Source organism: Passer montanus, unplaced genomic scaffold (assembly GCF_014805655.1).
Source record: "Passer montanus isolate IOZ18808 unplaced genomic scaffold, ASM1480565v1 scaffold18, whole genome shotgun sequence".
Taxonomy (NCBI): Eukaryota; Metazoa; Chordata; class Aves; order Passeriformes; family Passeridae; genus Passer; species Passer montanus.
This window is the reverse complement of record NW_024365381.1, coordinates 14,126,694-14,145,186: the sequence shown is the minus strand read 5'-3', so window position 1 is coordinate 14,145,186 and position 18,493 is coordinate 14,126,694. Positions and strand designations below refer to the sequence as shown.

The 18,493-nt window shown below is 33.3% G+C and overlaps 1 protein-coding gene across 4 annotated transcripts in view; it reads right to left on the bottom strand.

Moving 5' to 3' along the window:
* FUT8 (fucosyltransferase 8) overlaps positions 1–18,493 on the bottom strand; it is a 97,189-nt gene that overhangs the window by 50,403 nt on the left and 28,293 nt on the right. For 3 of the 4 annotated variants that reach the window (XM_039705397.1, XM_039705400.1, XM_039705398.1), the window contains exon 3: positions 4,879–4,973. The gene's annotated coding sequence lies outside the window, so the exon portion shown is untranslated. Of the gene's footprint in view, positions 1–4,878; positions 4,974–15,207; positions 15,275–18,493 lie in introns of all 4 variants that reach the window. The other variant, XM_039705399.1, reaches the window with a different exon arrangement.

Sequence of the window (18,493 nt, the reverse complement as noted above, 5' to 3'; positions counted from 1 at the left end):
TGTAGAATAAGAATGAAATAACATTAAAAGCAAATGCTGAGTTGAAAGCATCACGTACAGTAAGCTATTTTTCAGGTTTAATTGAATCTTGTAGGTTTATTATAAAAAGTCACTAAAAAATGTGCAGCATTATCTAATGAAACAAAATAGGTCTGGTAAGTAGTGGCTACCATAAATCATTGGGAATACATAATGTTCAATGCATCGGTTGAATGAAAAACAACACTGTGAGAAAGGAACCCAAGTTTAAATTTATTCATTGTAAGTGCATAGCACAGAAAAAGTGGTTAGTGTCACAAACTTATTTAGACTCCATGAAGAGGAGACAGAATATTTACCTAAAATAAGGGTCTGCTTCAAGACTTAATTGGGAAATCAAATTGTGCATAATAAACATGTAAGCCACAGTTGGTTTTAAGAATGTGAAAATGTTTTGTTGCCAAATTAACAGGAAAAATTTGGTTAAAAAACAGCATTGCTGCAATGGAATGCACTGAATGACTAAGTGAAAACAACTAAATGAAGCATAGCACCAATATCTCTAATGAGAAATAATGTGCATCCATATTGAAGTCATTTTGCTGTAGCAAAAATGATTAATCAAAAAAAAAAAAAGAAAAAAAATACTACCTTTCTTCATCTTGCTCCCACAAAGTCTTCAAGTTATTTTAAAGCTTTAAAAGGTACTCAAGAATTAAAAAATTGAATAGCTAAATACTATATAATTTCAAATGAAAGGACATCTTCTATGGCTTAAATAAGGTTCTTTTTCATGTACTATTTCAAACATGCTTTCAATAGTAAATTCAGTGACGCAGTGCATATTTTCTCCTTGTGTATTTTCGCTTCCTACAGAATTACTGCCTCAGAATAGCATTATGATTTTTCTTGGCAATGTACAGTTTCAAGTTATTTTAGATTAAATTCAAAGCAAACCAAGCAAGTCTATTTTTGGCTCAACCACCTACCGGCCTAGGAAAAAAGTGAACCTTATGTAAGCTGAAAAGGAGAAAATTACTCAAAAAGTAAAAGTAAAACACACACATCACTACAGATAACATATACAGGACTATATTTAAGGCATGTACATCACCTAAAATTGTACAATGTACAAAACATGAAATTCATTCCACTCTAAGAGCTATCACAATGACTTACCACTAACTGAGAAACACTCAAAAAGTATGTTACACCAGACATACAACTTAGATTGAACTCTCACAACATTGTTAGTTTTCCTTAAAAGTAAACTTAAACTTGCATTTTTAAGATTTCATATTTTTAAGATTTCCCTAATAAAAATTACCTTCTTAGGAAAGCATTCTACTCTAAGTAATGTTAGCCTGTTGTGCTCTCATAAAAATGAAAATTAAAACCAACTTTCTGATTCCAGTTCCTATTTAAGAATAATGTGATGGCACAGCCTCTGACAAAGGATTAGAGCCTAAGGAAATAATCCTTTTAGGATATTAAAATAAAACTAAGGATCAAAGGACAAAAGTAACAAGTAAATCCTTCTGTAGTGTTTGATAAAAATAAGTAAACCTTACAAATATTATTCATGGTGTATGCAATGCATTCTTTATGAAGACTTACTCAGTAATTGAATCAAAATTCTGCATGTAACACAAGGCATTGCTGGTGTCTCATATGAACTGAATATTTGCTTTTCCCTCTTGGACCTGCCTAGTGTGATGTATCCCAAAACAGGATTTCACTTTTCATGGCCACATTGCTCTGGCAGTCAGCAACCATTTTATAAGGACATAATACATCCAAACCTTTTTGCATCTATCTCTCTTCAAATTTACAAGCTCCTATCTTATATACAGAAATTCCTATTTTTCATGCTTTTTATGTCATTACACTTTATCCCATTCTATCACTGCAGTATGCCTTGTAAAAAACTCTTGGACATTTTTCTGACCCCATCAGAACCCTCTTCTATTTTGTGACCTATATTTCATTATAAACTATTATATTTTTGTGACATTGTCACTACTGAAAACATCCAAGATTAATAACACATGTAATCCGCTGCACTAACAGGGTCTCTCCTCCAGGCTGATACTCTTCCTTGCAGCACAAGGAAGCTGTCACTTCATCCCTTCAGCTACTTCCTTTTCCAACAAATTATTCTATTTTTCATCCACAATTTCTCTCACTCAATATAGAACTTTCTATGTGCCAAGAAATGCTGAAAGGGATACATACACATTATCTCCCCAACTGTGTTTCATTTGAAAATTGACCACAGTTAGTAAGTACACCCAAAATAATACAGATCAAAAAATCTTTGATAACAAATCTATGCTGCATTTATCTAATTTCCCATTTATATGTACCTCTACTTTGTTAACCATCATTTCTTTGAAATTTTTCTCCATGCTTTGCACACTACTGTGATCAAGCCAGGACTGGTAATTATTTCTAATTCTAGCATTCATATATATCAATCCCAAGAGACCTTTTCCCATCTAGTTGCAAACATTTTTAGAATCGTGACTGGAAACAATTTGGAAAGCATTTCATTCATCTATAACTCTTTAATTACCTTTATTAACATACAAATTATATCTATTGTTTTCTTCAACCAGAGAACAGAAACACATTGACAGAGCATGTATTAATGTTTGTGTTCTAAAAGTATCCAAAATGAAGTTCATTTTGTTTCCTAGTCAAGCTCACTGGTTTAGTTATATTTTTTCTCCCCATAAAAACTATCCACTTCCTCTTTTTTCTGGAACAAGGACACACAATTCATAGTATTCCATATATACACTTAATAATTGTAGAAATTTACTTCTTTTTTCTTAACTTCTATTCACATATATAGAGGCCATAAGTAGACATAATCATTAGACTCACTCACTATTTACTTATACATCCACAGCTCCCTCTTTACTAGTGTTTCTCTAAAAGTATAATTTTATATCTGTACAGATTGCTCTGAGCAATTTGCATGATATTCTCTTATACTTGAACATGAATAAATACAGTCTATGCATCTGACAGAATCTGCAGATTACTCTCAAATTAAACATTTGAGAAGAAGAGATGGTACTGAGAGACTTCCTTAACTGTGTCGAAGCTCCAGGTCCACTCATTTGGTTAGAAAACAAAATCCTAACCAATCAAACAAGCTTTGGAGAAAGACACAATGTGATTTATCCTTCCTGAAATTTCACTGAAGAGGTTCTGTCACAGAATGTAGAAGAGCTTGATGACTTTTCAGACTTACAGAGATTATGAAGAAGGTAAATTAATAGGACTTGAGGAATTAAAACCTCAAGTCTAAAAGCAAGATTATCAACGTGAGAAGAGTCATCTGAAGATTCATTTAGAAGCTTTAGCACAATACAAAATATAATACAGACAAAACATTCAAAGCAGGGGAATGTAGGGGAAGATTCTGGTATTATTTTGGAGCTTATAGTGTGTATCTGATGTAAAATGCTCAGCTGAGCAGCCCAGAAACTATTTTCAATTTAACAGGCCTTTTTTTACCGGAAAACAACTTTGCAAAAATTTGAAATGAAAACACCTTCAGAATGGAAGGCACAGGAATAAATAGACAAATATTCAGAATGACCAATTAGTAACTTGTGCCAAATTTATTCTTCTCTTAGGAAGTCAATATTTACTGATGCAACCAAAATAAATCAACAGGATGAGCACATGTAAAATACAAAGTAGGAGATCATCAACAGCTCAAGAGTTGCTGCATTTTCAACCAAAGTAGCATCAATAAATTCCCTAAAAAGACTGATGAACAGCGAAGACACGACAGAGATCACCAAACCAAGGTGGCTACTGTTTTTTTCAAGTTCTTAAGGTGGTGTGTAGTGGAAAAAACTAAAGCTGAGAGAATAATAAGTGCAATTTCCCTCACAAGTCTAAATTCAATCAGAATCATGTAGGAAAGTAATTAAGGAATGTATGCAATTATTTCCTATAAGCCTCCTCCTCCTCCATCAGTGATCCCTAACTACCACAAATACCTGAGCTATTATCAAGAATAATAATCTTTGAAGCACTGAATAAGGTCTTAGTTCTTTCAATCCAAAATAATTTCTAATATTACTTTCTATTTTATTATATTGCTTTACATTATCTCCTTGCTGTTCAAAATGGTACAAATTACCCAGGTAATTTCTGGATTTTTACCCTTCAGAAGTCTAAATATCCACCATTAAGAAGAAAACCAGAAACAAAACCAAAACAAAATGAAGCCAAATCAAGCAAAAAAATGCCACAAAACCAAAACCCACATACTTAAGAAATTTCACATCAATAAATCAATCAGATGTTAATGGAAATTATTCCTCAAAAAAAAACCCCAAAAAAGTGGTTATAATAAATACAAATGCTTGATGCAAAATTTTTGAAAAAGTAGAAAGTAGAAATTGATTCAAAATATCTAGAAAATAAATCTGCAGGACAATTGCAGTTGTTTCTTTTTCATGATCAAATAACCAGTTCATTATATAAAAATTCTCATGATAGCTTATTTTATACAACATGTTGCATTGGAATAAATTCCTTGTATTTAGTACATCACATGGTCACACTGGTGAAAGTGCAGCAAAATGTGTCAGTGAAGTCTCCATTCCGGGAGTCTGGGCACAGACCCAGGCAATGCATTCCAACCAACCCTACCTTGGTCACTGGTTGGGCTGGAAGATCCCCAAAGAAACTTCCTAAAGCCAGCTATGATGTGATTCCATGAAATAAAATAATTTTTACAGCTTTTGATGCGCAAAAAATATTATTGTAAAAGGCACAACATGCAAACATGCAATGTATTTTATCAGTCACATAAATAGCAGTACATTTTAAAAAATCCTAACTTTGTAACACGTATGAAGAATGGCTTACCCTGTCCGTGACAGAAGGAAGGAAACAGAACTGCATCATGGAGGTTGGAGGTTGACATCTAATTCCACTATTCCAGCAGTCAGTGAAATTAGTAACTGAAATAAAAAAAGAAATCCCTTTAATTTCACATTCTCTAAGAACAACTTCCTTTTGATTTATCTTCATCATAACTGTGAGAAATAATCTAATGATTTCTTTCAAAATACCACATTTTCTACTTGTTATTTAGCTAATCACAGATTATCCACAAAGATCAATCACTCAATCAGAATATTTTTAACTACCATCTTTCATTATATCTAGATTAAGATACAATGTGATCTAGCAACCAAAGAATTAAATCAAAGAATATTTTAGTCTTTGTATTGATTTTATGAGTACATTTTACAAGTCAGTCTCACCAGGCCCCAATTTCCCTTGTTAATATTTGCCAACTTCAAAATTATGTTTGAAGTTGATTCATTAATATTTACAGATACCATCAAATTTGCAGCTGAAAGATGTTATACATGTTGAATGAAAGATATAAATCTGCATAATCAATTAAAGCAGTTCAGCCATTTAGCAGTTTTGTCAAATAATTGTTTACCCATCTCTAAGCATTACTCCATGATCAAAATATCAGGCAAAACTTTGAAATGGAAAGAAATAAAAAATAAAATCCAATATATAATATTTAACATTAATTTTAATAAAATTAATAGAAGAGTATTAATATATTCTCTCACATCTTTTATCATTTATGTATTTTTATTATTTATAAAAATTATGAATATGTTAAGGAAACCTTGGAAAGAATTTTCTTTCTATCAAAATTCTAAAAATCACTAGAATAATCACTGGAAAAATCACAGATCTGGAAATTTGGAGAAAACAAAATACAAATAATTTGAACAGCTCTTTAAAAATATTCCATAGCAAAAGAATACAACTTCCAAAATTTCAAGGAAATTCCTGCTATCTTCCAAAGAAACACAAGCTTTCTTCACGCAGATCAAGGCTTAAAGGCACTGAATAAACTGTGAGCAAGTAGAAGCAAGAGTACACTCACAATGATAATGTGGGCAGAAAAAAGCTTGTAAATTTTTTTTCCCTTTTCTTCTTTCTTCCCTATTCACTGAGTTTGCAAAACTTAAAGTGTTAATTATCCTAACTGTTACTCTAATAAAACTGAGCACTTTTTCAATTAAAAAACATTTGGTTCCCTTTGAAGAGCTAATTACATAGAGAACGCCTAAGGTGAACCACATAAAATTTATGGCAAATTCAGGGTCCTATGCCCCTGTAGTTACTAAATTTATTTCTACTGGAAGAAAAAAAAAAAAACAAAGCACACACAAACAATAAGAAAAACCACAATGGAGCTAAGTACTAATCCTACTTCAACTACATAGCTTCTGGTCAGAGATAAAAAACAAACTATCAAAACACCAATTTAGGTACTTTTAGTATCAGAGAGCAAATATTCCTCAAAATTATGCTACATAAACACCTAATGGTTCAGTTATCACAACAGCAGTGGCTCAGAGGAGTCCATACCCACAGCACTCGGGGGCTTTTAAGCTAAAGCTATACATAGAACACTGACCTTGAAAGAGTTTATCAGGAGTTAAGAATCTAATCAGAAGTAATTACTTTTCTAAACTAGATAAAAGAATCAACAGTACCAAATACCAAATAAAGTTTGAAAATAATAAGCACTCCTTCGTATTAGATACAGTAATAAATATAAGTGCTCATAGTTCTTGTAACATATTACATTCAAAAGCTTCAAAAAAGATACAGTAATTTCTTTTTTTTTTAATCAATGTAATTTTGAACAAAAGAGGGAATTGTACTTTAAAAGAGCAGCATACTTGACAAACATACAAGATTTTCTGTCAAACAGACAAAAACTTATTGGTGATTCTTCTTTTAGAATTATGAGAGTCAATTACAGAAACAATGCACTCCTCCAAGGAAATTACATATATGGATTCATTTTAATAAGCAATGGATAAAGCCATCTTCACTTTTACAATCCTTTTAAACTACAAGGATAATATATTAACCAGAAGCACAGTGAAGTGAGAAGTTATCTTTGTTTAATCTGAACTAATGAAATGTCTTTGGAAGATAAAAATCACCTCAGAAAATGAACAGGACAATCACACGATAGTAAAGGTTTATTTTCTCTTGTTTACTTACTGTATTGACTCCATAGAACCCTATTCTAATAAAACCACAGTTGATGAATAATAAAAATTCAAACCTCTAACATCAGGCATGAACTTCCTCCACACTAGTAAGTTAATAATCTACTGATAATCCTTGCAGAAGCCTCATTCCAAAAAAAAAAAAAAAAAAAACAGGAAGAGAATCTTTGGAAGCAATGAAGTAAAAGAACAGGCTATGGAAGTTAGAAGGACACAACTTATGTGTTATAAAAAGAAAGAATTGGTGACATTGATTTGTTTCGCAAACTTGCAAATAAACACATAAAAAATTCTGAAGATTAGGGGTTCCACCTGGATAAATTTGGCTCATGAGGTAGGATAAAGTAGTTCCTAAACATGTAAGTGCAAAACAGATAAAGGAAACAGCCACTGAAACAGATGATTCCGTTAAGTAAAGGATTCCCCATTGCTTCTTCCCTTTTAATTAAAGCACCAAAAATGCTTTCAAAAATATATAGTAGTTGAATCAAGAAGCTGAACAGAACAGTGCTTTCTGCCCTGCATTAGTCATTTGAGAGTTAACAAACAGAAATGGTGCATCCTTTTTTAACAAAACTTAATAGAACATTTTCCTCCTGTTTCACTGCTCATCTGGGACCAAAGTACAGCTGCCTCTTCTTGGGGAAAGTGCACCTTCCTATCAGTAGAATAATCGGAATGCCTTGGGAAAGGAACAGAGAGGGAGAAAAAAAACAACCTTAAGGTAATATTTGACTTTTCCATTCTTGTTTCTGCTGAATCGCTCCACTAAACTTTCCTTTCTTTTCCACTTGCTTCCCCGAGTCAATCCTTAATGGCTGCAAACATCAGAAGCAAGATCAGAGGTAAGATCTTTTCTCTTTTGGCTGGCATCAAAGCAACATGCAAAAACCTAATAACCAGGAAACTTAGCATCAGTCTGTTCACAACTCAGCTGGATGTTTATAAATCAAGATGAAAGACAAGCAGATGAGAGAGCTGCTGAGTTTGTAATAGTTATGCAAAAATGCATGACACTTGGCAGCCATAAGAAAACTGAAGTGATATTTGCAACCAGGAGGTTCTGCAAAATCAAAGCATAGTGAAGGCTATATGGTATTCAGATGCTGGGCGTGGGGGGGAAATAAACAGTCACAGAACTGAGCTAAAAGACTTTCTTCTTATATATGGCAGGCTTGGAGACTGGATGATTTGACAGAAATGATGGAATACAGTTTTGAGCAGGCCATATCAGGGAAAGAATGTCAAAGGGCATCATTACCTAAATAATCAGATTTGCTTTTTTATCACCATTTTCTAGTTCAAATTGAACCATGTTTTATGCAGTACTTTTATTAGAGCAAGACAAATTTTAGTGGGGATTGCAAATAGTAATATTGCCATATGATAAAGAAGCATCTGCCTTAACTTTAATTCCACTGTGCCAAAATATGCGAATCTTAGCCTGAAAAAAAATTTCCCTTGGCACTCCAATTTTCTTTTACTTTGGTGCACACTAAAATGCACCAAAAAAAGACACCTAATGAGCTAATTCAAGTATGAGAAGCAATTTACTTGCATTAGCATATAGGTTTATGCTGTCTAATTTACACTGGTTTACAGCTTTTGTAGAGCTCCATGCCACCAAAAGTTGATTGCTTTCTGCATGTGATCCTCAGCATCACATAGCTCAAGTGTACCACTGATCTAAGATCTATTCATTTATTTAAAAGTGAAGGAACTGAAAAACTCAAAGCACTTTGTACAATAGTAAGGCTAAGAATGAAACAGAGCTATGAAGTTGCAAGTCAAAACCTCACATAATGCTGCCAATGCCTTTTCCTCTCAAAATTCACATGACACATTATTAAGGAAAAATGACAGGTGAGTTTAAAACTTGCTGAGTTTAAAACACCTTTGAAAGTATTAGCTTCTTGTTTAGCTCCTGTTATGTCCTTTTAAACATATATTTTAAGTTTACACTGTTAATCAGAATTCCCATTTTTATTTATAACAAGTATCCCTAATGCATAAATTTGCTGTCAAACCATGGTGAGTGTTAGCAACTATCAGCTTTAATGAGTGGGCTATTTTCTTTTATTTGTAAGGTGGGATTTTTGTATCTCTGTGCCCAGATATATTTAACTTTTTCTACAGCAATTAAAGCAAACTCGATGTTTGGGGTTTTTTTGGTTTTTTGTTGTTTTTGTGTTTTTTTTTTTACCAAAGAATACTTTATTTTATAAGGTAAACATTTTAAAAATAAGATTTTAAATTCATTTTCCATGTAAGGTCTATAATTATTAAAGAAATATTAGTATGTCAGAGTAACAGAAGAATTAAAAGCTAAATTTGCCTAAGTTCTCAAAGGTAATTCTAGTGAAATCCCATTCAAGTATTTCAGACTGATAATAAGTAACAAAACATAGAATTTTAAATCACCATTTGAATCAATTTGGAAGTCAAGCACTTGTAGGAAAAACCTAAAATCGTGTTATTCTTACTGTTTCCTAAGTAAACCTACACAGCCACAGAGAAAGCCATTTCCTTCATAGAATAATTGTGTATAAACTCATTATTTGTGAGAAAAGCAGTATTTTCTTTTGTGGTGAACACGTTATAATAAGGATGTGACTATGACAGCCAGCAGCTCCTATGTTTAGCTGCTTTACAGTAGTATCACACAATTCCTTAACTTGCAAGTTAGGCTTTTTCCAACTACTCTTTTATAACAGGTATTACAGTCTTGCTCGTACTCTCAGTGCAGGCTTTTTCTAGCCCTTCAGCTTCCTTCATTTCTGAATAGGTCAGGCTAATTTTAGCAACAATAAGAAGAAAAAAATCAAGGATGTCCATTATTCCCCATACTGGAATTTACAAGAGCTCTCCATGGTTCTGAGCTACCTCCTACCAGAGTCACACACACTGCACAAACCCTTTTTACTCGAGTCTGGCTAAGGCCCAAAAACAGACAGTAGGCTATTGGTTTATAAGTCTTTGTATTCTTTTTTAAGCAAGCAACCCTGCTTCAGCATTCTCAGGATGGAATTTCCTAGTAACTTAAAGGAGAGACTGGATGGCATTTAGAGTTCAGTTCCACAAAGTGGGGGCATACAGGATCTACACCTCTAGCCCTTAACAAAATCAAAAAAGCAACAACGAAACAAGAAAATCAGTCTGCTCCCCCACTTGAAAATTGCAAATGAAGATTAGAACAAATGGCAGCAGAAGATTAGAAGGCAGGGGCTACCCCATCACGCTGCATTATACACATGATATCTACACAGAGGTAGGTAAATGAGAAACTTAAGTGAAACAATGGTTTTTGAAGTTGGTTTTGTTAAAAGCAAAATATTCTAGACAGACAAGTAGATTCACATAGTCATAAGAGTTTTCAGGCTGGAAAAGACCTCTAAGTCCAACCATTAACCTAACATTGCCAAGGCCACCACCAAACCATGTCCCAAAGTGCCACGTTGACACATAAGTACAGGAAAAAATTTTTTAATACTTTGAGCACTCTGGACTGCCAAGACAAGTGGGCCTCAAGAAAACTTTGACAAAATAAATGGTCCCATAAATAGATGATACAGACATCCTTCTTATGTGGAGACTACCAGGGATTCTAAAGGATAGAAGGCAGGTTATACAGTGAGGTATAAAATATCACCTGTATAAGATAACAAGCTGTTTAACACTACTGATTGCTCTGTGGTGAAATGACTGCTGAGAATAAAGACAGAATTTTATAAGAAAACTAAATGGTCTTTTAGAAAACGCTGGGAAGAAGCTGGTGACACAATCACCAGAAGCAGCAGAAAAGATGTCTGTGGAGTACAATTTAAGATGCTTTGTAAAATATCAATGACCAAGTTTTTTCTCCCTATTACACACATAAACCAAGCAGAGAGGTGGTGATGAAGCTTAATGAGAGGTTACTAAAGTCTACAGAAGTTTTGAGAAGCCAATTCTGACATGCATAAAAGCTATAGCAAGTATTTTTAAAGCACAGTGGAACTGAAAGACTTGACACAGATGCCATAAATGCAAATTATGTTTGAGATTATTATTACAGCACATTAATTGCAGGACTACAGCGGGAAAGTTAAATGAAATAAATGCATTCGCAGTTACTAGAAGGAACTTTCAATGCCTACCTTGAAATCTTTATTCACAAAGAAGATGACAGAAGAATTCTTGCAGCTAGGAAACTACAATACTCATCAGAAACAATAGGCACATCAATCAATACCAGATGCTGGGAAATAAAGAACATTGTTTTTTTTGAGGGATGTTATGCCTCAGAAGGTGACTAAGTTTTATAAACTAAATTAGCATGGAATTAGGGAGACCTGGTTGATGTAAAATATTAGGATTTTTAGAAGGCGCTATGAGATTGTGAAATTCACTGTAAATAAAATGCTTTGAGTTTAAAGAATTTGATATGTAAAAGAAAGTAGACTTGGATATTCTTTCTACAAAAATCTATCCATGGATACGAAACTGCATCTGTCTTAGGGCAATCCAAGTCCTGGAAGCTCAGAAAGTAAGCTACAAGGGTCATGGCTGCTTGCTTCCACTTCTACAGATAACTGCTACTGACATTTGAGTAGGACAGGGAGACTTTGCAGACAAAAGCTCATATCACATTAATTTTAAATCTGACTTTTTCTGACTGAATCTTATGTAGGCATGGTCATTGCTGAAAATCTATTCAGTAAGTGAAGAAAAAAAGTGAAGAAAATTGCAGGAAAATACAGTAAATAAACAGTGCCACAGAACTCAACCCGTTCTGATAGAGCTCTGATACTGTTCTTAAGAGTCTTCAAGATATCTAATGTAATAAACTCGAACTTCTGGAGCACCAGTTAGGGAGAATATTTTTACTGCAAGAATTTCAAAAGCAATTATTTAGGAGTTGGCTGGAATGGCACAGTGCATGTGCATGCATTTGGAAGGAGGTAGCCAGAGCTGTATTCTGCAGATATACAACAAACCCATACTGCTGGAGTATTTAGGGAAAACTTTTTCAAAACTAAGCCTTACCAATGTCAGTGTTAATACATATTAAATATACATTACAGAGAAAATAAATTTTACTCTTAAGATTGCTTTCTCTCACACTCTTCTTTTTATGAAAAGCAGCAGTAAAACATAGAAAGAAGTCACAATGTGTGACCAGTCATGTGAAAATGGAGAAAGATGAGGCAAGCATTTCTAAAAAAAGTTACGAAAGATACTTGGATGGTAACCTAAAACATGAAACATAAAATTTTACCTGTAGTTTATAAAACTATCAGTACTGGAGCTTAGAAGAAACAAACTTATTACGTTTTATCTGTAACTTTGTTCTAATCAGAGAACTATCCATCCCTCATAAAAAATTTATTTAAAAATCCAAATATTTAGTTTTGTAAATGCAGTGATTATTATGTTCTACAAACTAACAGAGCATTATTAGGACAAACACAGTTAAAGGCTCCAAAAAGCAGTCCATTAGGAAAAGAAGATTGAAGAAATTTTGTAATTGTATGTGATTTTTACATCACAATGAAATCTGCGCATGTGAACACTTTGTGTTCCTGCTTGAATTTAGGAACCTCACCACTTAATCTGTATATGGACTACTTAAAACACAGGCAGACTGCACTTTTCAGAACCATGTAAAAAACAAAAGTGCTCACAGGGTGTCACGTGCTGCTGCTGGTATAATTAAGTCCTTCTGTATTCAAAGGACTTACTGTTCCTGCTTTGCACCCCTAACTTAGAGCCTGATCCTGCAACCAGCATTCACAGAAGCATCCACACACATCCAAAGTGTCTCAGGACAATAGTGCCTCACCCATTTTCTAACCACGTTATACAGAGGAAAAGAATTAGACTGCCAAAACATCAAAACCCAGAGACTTCATTTAAAATATACATAATCATAAAGCATTACATTTCAAGTCAGAGGGGGAAAAAGTACATTTAGATAATACTAAAGCATGTTTTCCAAGTTCAGGGAACTATATGTTTTAAATTTTAAAAATTCTTTATGTTTGCTATTCAGATACTCCAGAAGTGTAGTATATAGGGAAACATGACCTGAAAATTGGACAAATAACACTGATAAAGTGGTGATTTTCTCCCTGCACTCCGTCCATCACTACACAATACTACCAACATAACTAGCACTGGAATTCTTACTTCAGAACAGATTCCTTATGCTCAATTGAACTTTTCAGATATACCAGCCCTCCAGCAGCTTTTGCCTGCTGCATATAAATATGCTTTCATAGAGACTGAATCAAACAGCCACCAAAATTCTGACTGCATTTTACAATCTGTAAACAATGGTAAATTTTAAACCTGTAAAATTCCATCTGTATTTTACAGATTTAAAATCCGCAATATAACCTGTATTTTCCAATCTCCTTTTTCTCAACCTCTGTAACTTGCAAACATTGACTTGTTTGCAAAGACATGAGAATCAAAATATAATTACAGTATTTCAGATGCAATTCTAATTCTGTCTCCTCTAATCACAGTTAATTCAAATTTAATATAAATCTAAATAATCTTGGACGACATAAATTTGCTGTTTTCAGATTTTTCATAAAGGCACCAACTTGAAATGTAATACTAATATGAACACATGGGTGTCCAGTTTTTACGATGCTAACCAATAATAATAACATCACCTGAGGTTGAAAATGTTATAACTGGTTCCTCTGAAAATAAGTTTTATGGTCTGTTCAGCCACCTTTTCAGGTGTTGATTAATTCCATGTAAATTATTTCAAGACTGTTAGTAGCTGCCACTACATTTATTTGGAGTAAAATCTTAGCCTTTTCCTTGACGAAGTTAAACAGCTTGTATGGCAGAAGGAATGTTCACGTTGAATTTCTTGCAGAAGGTGTGCAAAATTTTTCAATAACATTTCTCCTTTTTAACTTCAGAACAAAATGAAGTGACAAATTCCTTCAATAAACTATACACCAAGGTTAAACAAGAATGCTGTGCCTTTTATTTGCACCTAGAGCAGCACCAATAATTACTACTGTCATTGTTATCTTGCCTCTCAGTACCAAAGTGTTTGTTCAACACAAGTGAATGATGTGTCTTTTGCTATGGTCAGTAGAATTCTTTAGCAGTTTAAAATATTTACAGGTCTGGTTGCAAGATATTCTACTTCACAACATAACCTCCCCTTTTCCAAAGCATAGTGGTGATGGACATGAGTTTCTTTATATCAGGAGGTTAAAACTGATGCAAGCTTTCTTAAATAAATGAAACTTTAAAAAACAGCTACCAGAATATGACAGCGAGATGAATTTTGCTATCTACTTACTAAATATATTTCAAATCAATATTAAAGACAGGAATATTGAGGGAAAGACAGTCAAGAGTAACCAGACATCTATTAGAAAGCTTCACATCCTGTTACTCACTAGCCCAGGATGTGTTTATTAGCTAAATTAGCTAATTTTCAAATACCAGATATGTAGCAAAATATTTTTGTTTTCTTTTGAAAAACAACAGAGTGGTAAGCATATAATTTATGGTTGTAAACATTTACTCATTATTTCACAGAAATATGTAACACTACAAAAAGGTTCCCTAATGACATATAAAAAGAACCACCACTTCCTACTTCTATACAACATCACTTATAAATAGTCTAAATATTTATTAATTGATTTCATAAGACTTCCCTAGGAGAAACTCTCTATGCAACAATTGATGGAAGAGAAATTTAATACACTATCTTTATCTCACTGTGATTTACACAGCTGTTTCCAGAGATAAATAAATAATATGGGTCCAGAGTTGAGCTTAAATACCTTTATTCATTTCAGCCATACACAAGAAGTTAAGCTTTTTTAAAACAGCATGCAATGGAATATGTATTTTAAATATACTAGCAGTATACCTTGTTTTTTACAGTAATGGTGGTCTGAGATGATGGTGAAAGTCTGAGACTTTCAAAAGGTGATCAAAAATTAAAAAAAAATTTAAATTTAAAAAAACCAAAAAACACACAACTCTGATTGTTTTAAATGGATCCATTACCAGACACACTGTACCAAGTAAGATACATATATCATGTATCTTCATGGAATGCTACATGCACAGGTTCATTTAATACCATTCTGAATTTTTTATTCATTACCTGACCACAGGAAGAGCTCTTCCCAAATCTCAATATGTACTCACTTCCAACTTCCTTCACTCCCTGTCTATATTAGAGAAGCACACACACAAAAAATTAATTAAAATGAAAACATTATGCCAAGATTATTTGGTCATAAATATAATGTTCAAGTTTCCTATATAGGTTCTATCCAGAAAAGCTCAAGAGATTCTATTTTCCAGACAATTTATTCTTATGATGAAGTACACATGACCCAGCACAGGCCCTTGAGCAGGATAAGATGAAACCTTGCATTACACTGTTACCATTACAAAAAATAACCATATATTCTGGTTTTTTTCTATTCCATTATAGGGCTACAAAGTTATTAAAAAAACTGTTTCTCTTTTCTCCCCAAAATTTCATTTTTCTAAAAGCAATTGTTGAAGAGCATTGCCAAAAACAGGCAATTTAATTATAGTTTATTGATCAGGTCACCTCTGCATTGGCTCCTCTTCAACATACCATAGTTCAACACACATCCAATAACTCTTTTCATGGTTATGTTTAACATGGTGATGAGTTAAACTTAGAGATCTTTTAACTCAAGGACCATCTTTGGAATTCTTGTAAAATAATGTTCCATTAAGTAGAGCACCTTCCAGTTTCCTGGTGTCGAGACCAACATAAGCAACAGTTACACGAGGAAGTCAGTTCTATAATCAAAAGGATCTGATCCTAGTACAGAAGTATAGTCAACTAAGATGAAGGTAACCTATAAAGGAATCACATTTACAGAGAGCGATGTGGGCCATCATTTTGTATTGCTGTTGAGAAAGGTTTCTCACATGCAATACAAACTTTTGGAACAATTTGGCTAAGGTTTTTTATTTTTTTGTTTTCTTTTCTCGCTCTCTCTCTTTTTTTTTTTTTTTTTTTTTTCATTAGTTTGATTGTTTGTTGGTTTGGGACACTTTAATATTTTAAATGTTGAGCTGACTCTTCTCTCCTGCCCCATTCTCTCAGGTATTCTCTGCCTGACCAAAAAAATTATAGATCAAACACTGAATGTTAGGATACCAATAAAAAGGCATGAAAATGGATGCTACATTACAATCACACACTGACAAAACATTCTTAACTTACAGTTCTGAGCTTTCTAGAAATGAGAATCATTATTTTAAAATGTCTGAGGAGACTTACCAACAAGAAAATGGGAGAATGGGAATAAATTCTGACAAAAGATAAAGAAAAACATTATGTTCCCACAAACACTTTTTACCAACAAGAAAATGGGAGAATGGGAATAAATTCTGACAAAAGATAAACATTATGTTCCCACAAACACTTCTTAACCAGTTCATCCAAATCATTCCAAAAATAATGCTTGCTTAGAAAAAATGCATTTTTATATTTCATTCCTTAATCTTGTCTAATTAAATGACAGGTTGAGAAAGAGAAAACATGCTCACACAGCAAAAAAGTCTAAAGTCCTCTCCACAATTTGACTGCATGGACTGGGCCAGAGGAACAGAGTTAAAAAAAGGTAAAATTCTTCTTGCCTTGAAGAACACTGAACACTCTTAGAAACAGAATTGAGAAATTTAGCAGCTGAAGAAAGATAATCGATTCATAAACACAACAATCTTACTAGATGAAAGAAACACTTGATTACTCATCATAACAGGCCAGGAATTAGACCAAAAAAAGTTACATCCTTAAGCAGAGTACCAGAATAAATTACATTTTAGAAAAAGTATTCTAAATGGGAACAAAACAGAAAGCAGAAAAAAAAACATTTCTTCATACTATGACTGCTAAAAAGGGCATAGATAAAAATTTATTTAAATTCTTTTCTGTGTGCATATGGATACATGCTCCTAACATGTCTAGAGAAATGGAAGAGTTTAAAATACTGTTGAAATACAAGACCGCAACAGAAGTAGTTGGCCATTACTTAGTGAGCAACTATATGGAAAGAGCACATACATGCAGAGAGTACTGAATTGCATCAAAGTTCTGATTACTTTCTGTATCAAGCTATCAATTAATTTTTCTGATGCTTCTTACAGAAGAGATTTCAGTCTCAGTGCACAGAGATCTGGAGAAAATCCATATATTTTTAGGAAAGCACACAAAACCTACTCATTAGTTTGGCAAGCACTAGGAAAAGATCCCATTCTCTCTGCCATCCACCCCATCTCTAGATGACATGTTTACAACAGTTACAGTTACTCAATTATGAAAAAGTTGATGCAAAGGAATAAATGAAAAGCAGGCAATAAGCAACAGAAGACAAATGGAAAACCTTAAAGTTCTGCCAAATTTAAGGGATTTGCTGAGTTCAAGACTGAAAGATCAGTGCTCCAAAAAGCACATGGAAGAAAAAAAGCTGAACAAGAGGTGGAAAGCTTACGTTAAAATACCCTCTGAAGCCTTTAGAATGCATGAACTACATTCCACTAATTTTCTAAACAGAGCTCAAGTTATCAGTTTTCTTGTCCTTGCTTCAAGCTATGCTCCCTGCTCTGGTGAGACACCAAAATATGAGTCCACTCTAATATATACTGTTGTAAAATTCTCCCAAACTCAGAGATTATTTTTTCACTGGTCACATCCTAATAACACTCTCTGGAATATTGCTATTGGACTAAAGAGCAAAAATTAAATACAAGCTGCTGGATGAAAAATCTAGGGATCAGTACAATACTTCTGATTTAGTGACTTTTGAATTCAAGTGTATGCTTTAGAACACTTTTCAGAAATATACCATTTCAAATAAACACTGTAACACTGATGTAGAATGAATTTCAACTTTCCATTTTTGCAAAATAATTTCCAAAAATATCTGCATTAATTTTTCCCATCCAATGGAGCTTAGTAATTGAGATTAATCATTTTATATCAGAACACATTTTAAGAAACACATATTAGTTAACAGCAACAATATTAAATGAAAAACAGAGATTTCAGGTATATGTAAATTAGTTCCCTGGCATATCTGGAACACTAGGATAAAATGTTATAAAATAATAAGAAAATATGTAGATCAGCAAACTGAAAACAGCTAGACAAATTGTTTGAAGGGAAACAGTGGGACAAAATTAGTGCAAGCATTTTTAATATGAACGTTCATTTAAAATAGAAAGGGTTTAGTAACAGAAAAATACAAAGATCATAAAAAATTTTTTAGCAAAATAACTTAAGAACCTAGTCTAATAGTATTGCTACATTGGAAGAAGTTTTATTCCATTTATTCTTTACTCCCGAAAGCATTAATTGTCATACTGCTGCTAAGAGTGCCCATCACAGCACACATATACTT